The sequence below is a fragment of the Protomyctophum parallelum genome (genome assembly GCF_964188405.1).
Source record: "Protomyctophum parallelum genome assembly, chromosome: 12".
NCBI lineage: Eukaryota > Metazoa > Chordata > Actinopteri > Myctophiformes > Myctophidae > Protomyctophum > Protomyctophum parallelum.
The window spans coordinates 16,989,514-17,001,148 of record NC_139712.1 but is presented as its reverse complement, the minus strand read 5'-3'; positions in this window follow the sequence as shown (position 1 = coordinate 17,001,148).

Sequence of the window (11,635 nt, the reverse complement as noted above, 5' to 3'; positions counted from 1 at the left end):
TATAGGTTTAGGCATTGGTTTTGTGAGGTTAGGTTTAGGGTTAGGTTTAGGCATAGTTTTTGTGAGGTTAGAGTTAGGTTTAGGCATAGTTTTTGTGAGGTTATAGAATATATAATATATAACCCCACCCTACTAGTAGTAGCCGGCACTGTAAAACAAGCAACCCATCATCGCCCATCGAAATCCAGGCTCTGCAAAACAAAATAGACTCCTGTGTCAGTTCACTCACCATCAGTTCTCCGGCCGTGCCTCATCCTTCTCTCCCTTGTCCGTGACCCACAGGAGGCCTCTGTAGTTCTGTTCTGATGTGCTCCTCCCATGTGACACCATCCAAGGCCCTCCGCAAAATTCACAGACAAAAAAAAGATTACTGAATCAGACTACTAAACGTGGGAAGTTTGGAAAGTTCCTTTACCCCCACAATATGGGTGTAAACAGCTTAGTGAATCGGGCCCAATCAGTGTGTCATGTGTAGGCCTACCATGATTATAGTGCATCTAATTTGATCAATAGCCTATTCCACGTTACTTATACATTATCATTATTGTGGCCTAGCCTCAGCTTTTAACTGTAAAAAATAATACACAACATTTTAAATTACCATTTTAATATAATCCCCTTTTTATTTTGTATAATGTACATTCCAATCTTCCATGTACTTGTAACTACAAACCATTAGTTTCTTAAGACACTCAAACAAATGGTGTTCATGTGTACAAAATAAGCAGAATTACCCTTTAATGTTTTGCCATGCTCCTGCCTGGTGCCTCAATAAACAAGGCAAGCAGCTAATTAGCTTAGTGGTTATGTTAGCATCTTGGTTAGCATCAAACGTATTCATATCATAAACAACGCTACAGTGTTGCAATAAAGTACGATTAAAACACCAAGACAAGATTCTCACAACCCCTGGTTGGTTTTAATAAAGTATCTGGACTCAAACAAGCAAATAAAGTATGTTATGACATGGTTAACATTATAAGCAACACGCTTGGGGCCTAGTGGTTTCACAACAACACTAAACTTGAGTGAATTCTCATTGCTTCAGGATCACAGTCTGGACTCCAACAACAGAATGGCTCATAAACCGTTATGTACTATGGAAATAATCAACAATAAAAAAAAATTCTGTGTATTATTTCATACCAGTTAGTTGTTCACTCGAGCCATGGCTCTGGTTGTTCACAGCTTGTTCTCAGTGAAGTTTACAGAACAGGAAGTGGTTTCTGAATATATAGTGTACAATTGTAGGGCTCCCTCCGGTGGGAACAACATGCAATGACACCTCCAAATCACATAACAATGATTAGGCTACTATCAGAAATTCACTTTAAAAAACTTTAACTTAAAAAAAAAAAGAGGGAGATTAATCAAAAATACCACTTAGGCCTACACTCCTTTCAAATAACCAATGTTGAAGGGAATAACTGCCCCCCCCTCCCCCCCCCCCCCCCCACACACACACACACACACACACACACACACACACACACACACACACACGATTTGTGAAAATAACAGATCTACAAGACGTCACGTGTCAGTACTCTGGCCCCTTGAAGCTAAAAGTTTGGTGCTCCCAGTCCCTTATTAGGCTATAGTTATCTCTCTGCCTCAGTAGTGATGTAATGTTACATTGATTTAGGTTTTCATTGCAAGAAGTAGGCTATTACTATTTACTTTTGTAATCTACCCCAGTGTAGCTAGGGCGAGGGAGAAAATGGACACAGAATTTAAGGGGATATTTCACTTTCAAACATGTTGGGAGTCATTTGAACGTCTACTCAAGCTTTTGCGTAGACCCGACGAGGCATTTGCTTGTTGCAGTATTTAGATATTTGATAAATGAGTCTAATAATGTTTAGGCTACAATTTGAAGTTGCAATGCGGGGCTTGTCTGATACAATTTCATCTGAGGTGCACACAAAAGCCCGAATAGACATTAAAATGACCCCAAACATGTTAAGTGAAATAACCCTGTAGCTTTAAGGACAGCTCAGGCTGTTATCAGTGAATTCACACAGCCAGACTTTGTTGATCCCTCCTCCCTTCCCCCCCCCCCCCCCCCCCCCACCACGTACACTTAATGTCATTATGGAGTGGCAAAGGTCCTTATTAGGCTGTTTTATTAGCCGCTAATTACGCTTCAGACAGCACACAGCTGTTGGCATCGCAGCAGCACCCAATCATTCTCTTCCGTTTTAGGAGGAGGGAGTGAGATAAAAATAAAAACTAAACAAGGTGAACAGAACAGGTGTGGTAAACGCTGTGCTAAGCGTGGCATGCCATACTTATTACCGGTAGTTCTATACCCGCATCTCTTATAGAAGCCAGTTCTGAGTCACAGTCGTGTTATACCCGCAATTTGAGAGGCATTATAACCTAAATTACGTTCTTTTCTTTTCCATTCTCTAAATAAATAGGCCGCGGTTGGAGTTACAGCAACTAGAGAGGGGAGGATGATGTTTTTGTTTCCCTGGCTTTTGGGGTTTGGAGAGCGCTGGCTGCTAGGGAGGGAGGGAGTGATCCCAGCCTGAGTCACTCTCTCCTCTTGGTTACGAAGCTTTGTGTTTGTGTTTGAATCTCAAATTGTACACCTGACTCGCCTCTATTCCCTGCTAACATGCGCCGAAAGCCTTTGATGCCAGGCAGGCTCATTTGGGGAAACAGCAAAGATCATGCAGATGTTTTCTAAATGACACAAATAACCTCCTCCCTCTCGTCAAATCCTGAACTCCAGGCTCCAGTGGGCTACTCTATAAAGAACATCCTTGACCCAAAATATTTTAGAGGAACAGAAAAGAACCCATGATGGGCACCATTTGTTTCCTTTAGGTTTTCCTGATAAATAACAACCCACATTGTAATTCTATAGAATTCTTCTCATCTTCACTTCCCCACATGCAACGGACGTGTTGCTTGGGGATCTGCTTTCATCATCGCCCACCTGTGTAAGCGGTGCATAACCCCAGCACCCTACACACATCTAGCCTGCACCCCACAGCACCACGGGGCAACCTGCAGGGTGGAGAGAGGTTTGGGAAAGGGTGGATGGATGGATGAAGATGCTGTCTGGAAGACGGGAGGGGATCCATTTGGTTGTGTTGATTAGAGAATCAGACCATCTATCTAATGATGCCAGGTGGCAGAGGGGGAGCCTCTTGACAGGAGTCCAACGGGCTGGATTTAACCAAGTGCACATGTAACAGTTACAGTGTGCTGCGGGGCGCTCAGACGGTGAAATACAAGAGGCACTGAAGCTGGACCTTGACAGACTTATAGAGCGGGATATTCTCAACAAGCTTGTGCTTAATAATGAAGGAATACTAAAGTGATAGTTGATTCTGGGAGGAAGAGGAGTGCAGAGGGGATAATAGAGTAGCTAAAGGAGATCAAAACTATACTGGGAATACATTTGGATTGGATGTTTGTCTCGGACATGGCATGTTTCTCGTCTGAGCAACAAAAGAACTGGAACTGCATGTATGCGTAACACCAGGGATTTGAACTCAGGCCTCCCGCATGAATGTCCAACATCTTAACCACTAGACCAGGGGTGTCAAACTCAACTTGGGGCGAGGGCCGCATTGGCCAAAAGGTCACTTGATGGGGGCCACAACCAGATGCTATAATATCTATCTATCTATCTATGCTCAGACCCAGCCAGCAAGCCAGCCACACACACAGTGCTCAGACCCAGCCAGCCAGCAAGCCACACACATAGTGCTCAGACCCAGCCAGCCACCCACATAGCTCCGTAAGGGAGTGGTTGCACCACTCAAAAAATCTTCAAAAAACTGAAGAGGCTACTGGAGATTGGAGAACCTGATTTGGACATGATCTGATGCAGGACAATGTCACTATGACAGAAAGAGAAGATGGGTCTGGCCACATTCATTCACCCCATAATCTCAGTGGAAATTGGGGAATATGTTGTGAAATAAAAAGTCAGAAAACTGGAATGTGGGAAAATGCCTTATTTTTACATTTTCTTAGTTCAAACCATTCCATGATTTCCCCATGCCCACACATCTGTGGGGGCTCTCTCTCTCTCTCTCTCTCTCTCTGAACAGAAACAAGTCGCGATGTGGCCCCTCCCCCTTCACTACACACACACGACTTTGTCCCTATAATGTGCACGGGCTACTGGCACCGTTCCACTTCATTATATCACGCAAGAGACGCCACACACCAGTATAGAAGAGAGATACTCAATTGTTGTAACTTGTAGGGATGCCACAAAGCGACCATATCAGATAAAACTTATAAGATTTTATATTATGCACATGCCATGGTCACATAACCATTATGTTGAGTGCATGCTTGATGGTTACAGTTTTATAATCAGTTTTGATGAGTAAACCTTTGTGGAGATCTTCTCAGTTCTCATTGTATGCTATTACTATTATTGTCAGCCATTCAGGATAGAAAATGAAATCCATTTGGATTTGGGGAGAAGTAGTTTCATTAGGGGCTGGTATGAAATACTTGATATAAAGAGAACATGTTCAGTTCACTAGTCTACACTCTACTCTACACCTGCCTTCATTTCATCTGATTGTCTGGCAGGCACTTAACAAGCGATCGTTAACTGTGTCTGTTAGAGAGAGGGGCAGAGAAGAGTGGCTTTGCTCAACTTGATTTATACTTATATTCTCCACTCTGATGAAGGTACATTAAATACTACTACTAAAAAATACATACTATTAAAAATAAAATAAAAAATGCGGCCCGCGGATCACCAGTTTGACACCCCTGCACTAGACCAAAAGGATGATATTCCTATGGACCAGGGGAGATTTTGGTCACATTCATACCAGAGAGCTTTGCTGCGATTAAAACGAATTCTGCTGCGCATTTTCAGAAAGTGCACTTCGTTTGGCAGGTGTGAAGGCTCATTCGAATCCTAATGCGTATCAAAGAACCGCATTATACTCCGAGCAAAAACGGGGGTTTCGCTTCGATTCCAATCGCACTAGATTACGATTCGGTGCAGGTGTGAATGCAATCCGCAGTAAATAAAGAAAATGAAGCAAACAATGTGGCGGGTGAAGAGCTGAACACAGTTGGAGACGGAGAAGGCATATTTTACGCAGCGCAAAGATGTCCCGTTACCGTGGATACTAGACGTGGTCGAATGAGGAGACTGAAGCCCTGATCGAAATGAGGACGATCGAGTACATTAATCAATTGCTTAAGAAAACACATACTGCAGTGCAGTGTAATAGTATTATAGCCTACAGAATATTCTGTCTGTCTGTGCGTGCCATAAACATGGAGTGCTGTCACTGTGTGGGGACTAGTGTGGACTGGAACTTTCATCTCAATAAACGTGTCTGTTATATCAGTGCGCTCAGCGCTGTGCCTGCATGCCCAAAAGAACAGTGTGTGGCTGCGTGCGTATAGTGAGAGAGAGAGAGGGGGGGGGGGGGTCCAGTCCCAGACGGCACGACACATGCACGTTATGAGTATAATTTTATCACCATAGATTTCACTGTGTTGTAGGCTAGGTTTATGAATGGAACACATTGATAAAGGTCCCCCCTGCTGCGTTTCCAATTGCTGCTACGGATGACAGTGTGAAGGCAAACCGCAGCAAATTAAATATGCAAGAATCCCAAAATCTCCACCCATACGCATGAGTCTACCGAAGTATTAGGTGAGAATGTGACCTTTGAGGCCATCAGGCAGAGGCTCTGAGCAACTCGACTACACATACACAACATACAAGCCAAACTGTGTCAAATTATCTCCCCAGAAGGATTTTAAATCAAGTAGCCCAAGCACTAATTTGGGGGAATGGAAGGAAAGGTGAAATAAAGAGGCTGCAGATAGTCACAAAATAAAGCTGCTATATAATTGTGCCCATATTATGACACTCATCACGCATCATAATGCTTTCTGCTGGTCACCTGTTAGGGATACAATTGAATTGATAGATCTACACAAACGTATTTTATCTAATAAAAATGATGAAGAGGCCAAGAAATTTGAGGTTTCACTTGGTGAGGAGTTGACACCATTATACAGTCAGTCACACATATATGCGCACGCACACACACACACACACACACACACACACACACACACACACACACACACACACACACACACACACACACACACACACACACACACACACACACACACACACACACACACACACACACACACACACACACACACACACACACACACACACGTCCTTCTCTGTTCCATTCTGAAGCAGTAGACTGTAGAGCTGTAGTGCTCTCTAGTAATCATGTATTGTGTAACATTCGTTTTTAATTATTCATATTATACAGTATTTCGTTTTTCACAGTAAAATCTGAATTGTTTAATTTCTCTCGTAAAGTGTAAGGAAATTAAACTGTGACTTATAGTTTGTTGCTGGTGTGGTGTCACATACTGAACACAGCACGTTGTGAGCTATTTTCGGTGCGCGACACTGCACACAATAAAGTAAGGCATATAGCACTACAGATTTTACTGTGTACATAAATAAAGGTGACTGCTGTGTGTGTGTGTGTGTGTGTGTGTGTGTGTGTGTGTGTGTGTGTGTGTGTGTGTGTGTGTCCCTTATCGTGTCCCGTCTGAATAGACCCATATGTCTCCAAAGCGAAGGTCCAAGGCTGAGCTGGACTAGAGACACAGAGAGTAACAGGGCCTGAGCCGCGCATGGAGCTATCCACGTATTATAAATCCACACCACTTTTATGGGCTCCTCCAGGATAGCAGACTAAATCTGGGTTAATAAGCACAGCTCACCGCTAAGAACTCAGGGCAGCAGAAAAGAGAGAGCGAGAGAGAGAGAGAGAAAAGGTCCCCTTTCCCAAATTCATTTCCAATAAATCATCAAGGACTGGGGCCTTTGAAGTGGCTTTCTTAGTTTCTGGACAGGAAACCTGGGGCTTAGGGCATTTTCCAACCAGAGGAGAGAGGGAACGTGAGGTAAGAAGAGACCTGAGCGATGTGAGTGGAGAAGAGAAGAGAAGAGAAGAGAAGAGAAGAGAAGAGAAATCAGGGAAGGAGAGAGAAGAGAAGAGAAGAGAAGAGAAGAGAAGAGAAGAGAAGAGAAGAGGAAACCAGGGAAGGAGAGACATAGCCCAAAACCCTCACAGTTCCTTTGTGATGCCGAGCACTAGCGATAATCCACACATAAATAGAAACGCATGAACAAAATGGATCCACACAGAAGAATATGTGCTAAGCCTTATTACGGCTCCCATTGTTCGTGCTTGTCATCTTCTCTACGTGGAGGAGAGAGGGGAGAATAGGTACACTCACTGTTAGGTGGGCATTGGGCCAAATGCAAATACGGAATTGTGGATTTATTGGTGCTAAAGCTCAACGGTGACACTGTTCTAAGCCTGTGTGTTGAATAAACACTCTTATAAACATCAACACTGACAGATGGTTATTAGCATTAGGATGATACCTTCTATAGCCACTTTTCACCTTCAGTTTATGTGGCATTTCACGAACAAATCACGCTGAATTTTGTTGTGCTTCTCAACCCAATTTCCTTTTTGTTCACAACCGAGCCGACACAAAATGACACATGTACCTGAATAGAAGCCATTTGCTTTGATCACTTTTTACCTGAGAATGTGACTCTGTGAAACGCCCTAGGTGTATTGTGTACTGTACTGTGTGATTTTGCATTTGTGTCTGTGATGGCTATAACAGGATTTAAATGTAAAGAAATGGCTCTGGGCTCCCAGTCAAACCTGGCACACAAACTGTACGCTGTATTATGCAACTGGCAACCGTCGACTGTACACCTTCATCTGTGTGTCTGCCTGCAACACAGAGATTGAGACACACAGGGAGAGGCGAGGGGTTTGAAGGAAGGGAGAGAGAGAGAGAGAGAGAGAGAGAGAGAGAGAGAGAGGTGGCAGACACACGGGGAGGTTGAAGGAAGGAAGGGAGAGAGAGAGAGAGAGAGAGAGAGAGAGAGAGAGAGAGAGAGAGAGAGAGAGAGAGAGAGAGAGAGAGAGGGGTGCCAGAAAGAGAGACGAGGGGGTTGAAGGAAGGGAGAGAGAGAGGGGGGGGGGTGGCAGAAAGAGAAGAATTACAGGCATGGAGGTTGAGCGAGAGGAGAGAGAGGGAGCGAAAGGTTGGAGCATCTTGCAACGAGTGGGTTGTGTGGAGAAGTGGTGAAGTGGGCGGACGGGTTCACGTTGTACTTGCACATCAAACATTACACCGCCCAGTCCAGTCCAGAGGGTTCTGTAACCTCATACCGCACCAGAAGAACCACAGCATCCATCCGTCCGCCTGTAGCGTGCAACGGTAGCGAGGAGGAGGAGGAGGAAGGAGAAGAGAACAGAGGAACAACCACACAGCATGCAGGGAAAATCACACAACCTTTTGTGAAAGCAGCTTTCACAACAACAGCTTACATTACATACTGTAGGTACAGTTCCTCTGGATAAGCTACCAGTGGGTAAAATGGTAAATTATGCATTTATATAGTGCCTTTATCCAAGGTGCTTCACATAGATTGTGCATTACATTCACGCACACATTCATACAACGATGGCGGAGGAAACCATGCAAGGCGCCAACCTGCACATCGATCAGGAGCAATTAGGGGGTTAATTCTTCAGAGTCTTGCTAAAGGACACATCGACACCAACTCTGGCAGAGCCTGGGATTGAACTGGGAACCTTCCAGTTGCCCAAACGGACCGATTCAAAAGTAATGCTGCCGCAGTATTGATATAATGATCTTTGTTTACAATGCATGCAAATAGCATATTTACAACCTCACAAGGCATTTTGAGCTTGGACATCTGCTATTTTACGTGCACAACACTGGCTGGCAACCAAACATAGCATTCAGTCAGTCAGTTTAACAGGCTTAATGCTCGTTCAAACAACGCCCAGACTCTTGGATGAACACATCATGTCCCCTTGTGTGGGGAGCAAAACCATGCGGTGTATATTGTTCTTCTGTGATTGCATGTAACTCCCTTCTAATTGCCCTGGTTCCTCTCTCAACAGTAACACACAGTCCAGGGTGATACTGAGAACATCTGAGAGCTCTCAGTAGTTAGTGTGAGAGTGTGTGTGTGTGTGTGTGGGGGGGGGGGGGGGGGGTGGAAAATGGGGTCATGAGATCTGATAGGTTAGATGGGAGTGTATATTTCATTTCACCTGTGCGTGTGCGTGCGCGCGTGTCTCCACACGGTGTAATTGACCTTTTAAATCCATTTAACGGAATCCATACATTTGCCTGGCATATGGAGGTCACGCAGACTGCTTGGTGGGACTCTGCTAAATGTAAAAATCTCAAGGGGATCCAGTGCAAATGATGTTGATGCACAGATTGATTTCTCCATCTATGAAGGTACTGCTAATGGCAACGGCATAGCACAATCACAGACAGCACCTTACTCCATGTGATTGCATATATTAGATGTAGAATGAGAACTTAAGAGAAGCATTTTACCTTTGTTGATTGTCGGCTGACCCATGGGTGTTCTTTTCTAATGTTGCGTTTCATATTCATACAGTGACATTTCTAATGTTGCGTTTCATATTCACAGTGACATTCATTAACTCTATATAAAAGATTCAAGAGGGTTAATTGCATTTGTTGCTCACTCACTCATTACAGGTGCAAGCAGTGAAATGTTGCCGTGATGTTCTGCAACATTGTGCTAACAGAAATACAAGATAATATTGGAAATACTGGATGTAATAAAAGAAAATAAGAATAAAGATAACAAAAACAAATATGTCAATAGTCCAGGTAAAATAACGTTAGCATGGAGATCATTTTATTTAAGTTGGCAGTAGTACAGGTAAGATAATACCTTACTTGCATGTGCAGAATATGGGGGATTTGTAAAATGCTACACAGTACACTATAGTCAAAGTGCTTTTTTTGTCCTTGTCCTTGATCTGACAGCAATTGATTGAGGTATTTATTGAAAAACAATGCATGAGAAAATACAAGTATACACATGAAATGAAATATCAAAGGGATCATAAAACACAACAAAGGCCCAAAGGCTTATTAATATTTCCATTGTGATCCCTTGAAAAGTGGAGAAAAGCCTCACAGCTCAGATTCTTGCCAGTTAAGTCACAAACAGTGACAGTGACAGTGTTCTACCGGGGTGACGTTTGTCCTTCAGAAGCCTTTTCTTCCCCCGACCAAGCACCTATTGTCCTATGCTTCCTCTACCACTTTCATCGGGGCTTGCCCCATACCATAGGAATAGTCCCATCCCATACCAGACAGTGATGGCTCCCGTCAGGATGCTCTGGGTGGTCGCAGCAGTGGTTTTTGGCAGAAAATTTTAATTTTAGTCATAGTCTCTTTTCACTTAGTTTTAGTCACATTTTAGTCACCTGGAATGTTTTAGTGTTAGTCTAGTTTTAGTCGACTAAATCTACAGGTGATTTATTCGACTAAAATGTGTTTTGGTGGGCCTTGATGCCATTGTGATGACTGATTTTACACTTGAAAATAGCCGATCTACAAGCTCACAACGCGTCACGCTGCGACACGTTGTGAACTTCGGCTATTTTCAGCATGCAACTAATTGTAGAATGACTTATACAGTACTGGATCTCTCCTTTCCACTAGTCCCTTCCTAATATTTGAGTCTAGTTTTTATTTTTTTACGAAATTGTCAATATATTTAGCCTTAGTTTTAGTCATCATAGCTTAGTTTTCATTTAGTTTTTAGTCAGTGGAAAAAGGTAGTCGACGAACATTTTTCGTCTTGGTTTTAGTCGACGAAAACACCAGTGGGTCGCAGAGTAGAATGATTTCAGGACTTTCTCGGAGACTTCCTTTTCTACCCAAGCCAAGGTGAACGTAGCCTATAGGAGTTTTCTGCCCTTCTTTGCCACCAGTGTCTCTGTGCGCATGCATGCATACTCCAGGTCAGGTCCTCTGTAATGTGCACCCCCTGAGGTACTGTACATGTACTGTAGCAGCATACTCCAGGTCAGGTCCTCTGTAGTGTGCACCCCCTGAGGTACAGGTACATGTGGCAGGCAGCCTCAGCCCCACAAGTCACCACTGGTGTCCCGTTTATCAAGAGAGGCGTGAAGACCTCTACAGACGTAAACACTCGTTTCTTTATTCTTTCCGACATTCAGGGTGTTTTCCTGGTTGAGTAGAGTCCTCTACTCAGCCACTGAGGAACTCAGCTGGAGAGAGGTTTTTAATGGGTTTTAGTGCCTTGCGCAATACATCCGTAGTGGTTGTTTAGTGAAGTTGTTTTATGTTCTCAGCTGGTCTGGTCTTTTTAGTTTAGCTATTTTCTGGATATGCAGTAGGGCTGAGGGGACGTTAGCACCCATCACTTTGCACTAAAGCATTGGGTGAGGTTGCAGATATATGCTATAATGACATTTGAGCTCAGCATGATGGGGTTGGAACTTGGATGGAAGTTCTAACCCGGCTTTGTTGCAAAAGCCTGCATCATACATCGTGGTCATAAAACGCTGGCACAGTTTAAGGTGGGTCGAGTGTAATATCCCTGTCATATATGTACAGGAATTGAACATGACTCAACTATGACTCAGTCCATTTCATCTCCCATTGCAGCATTCACATCTCTGGCTGATGGAAAAACAATATTTGGTACTATAATGACCTCTAGAGGATG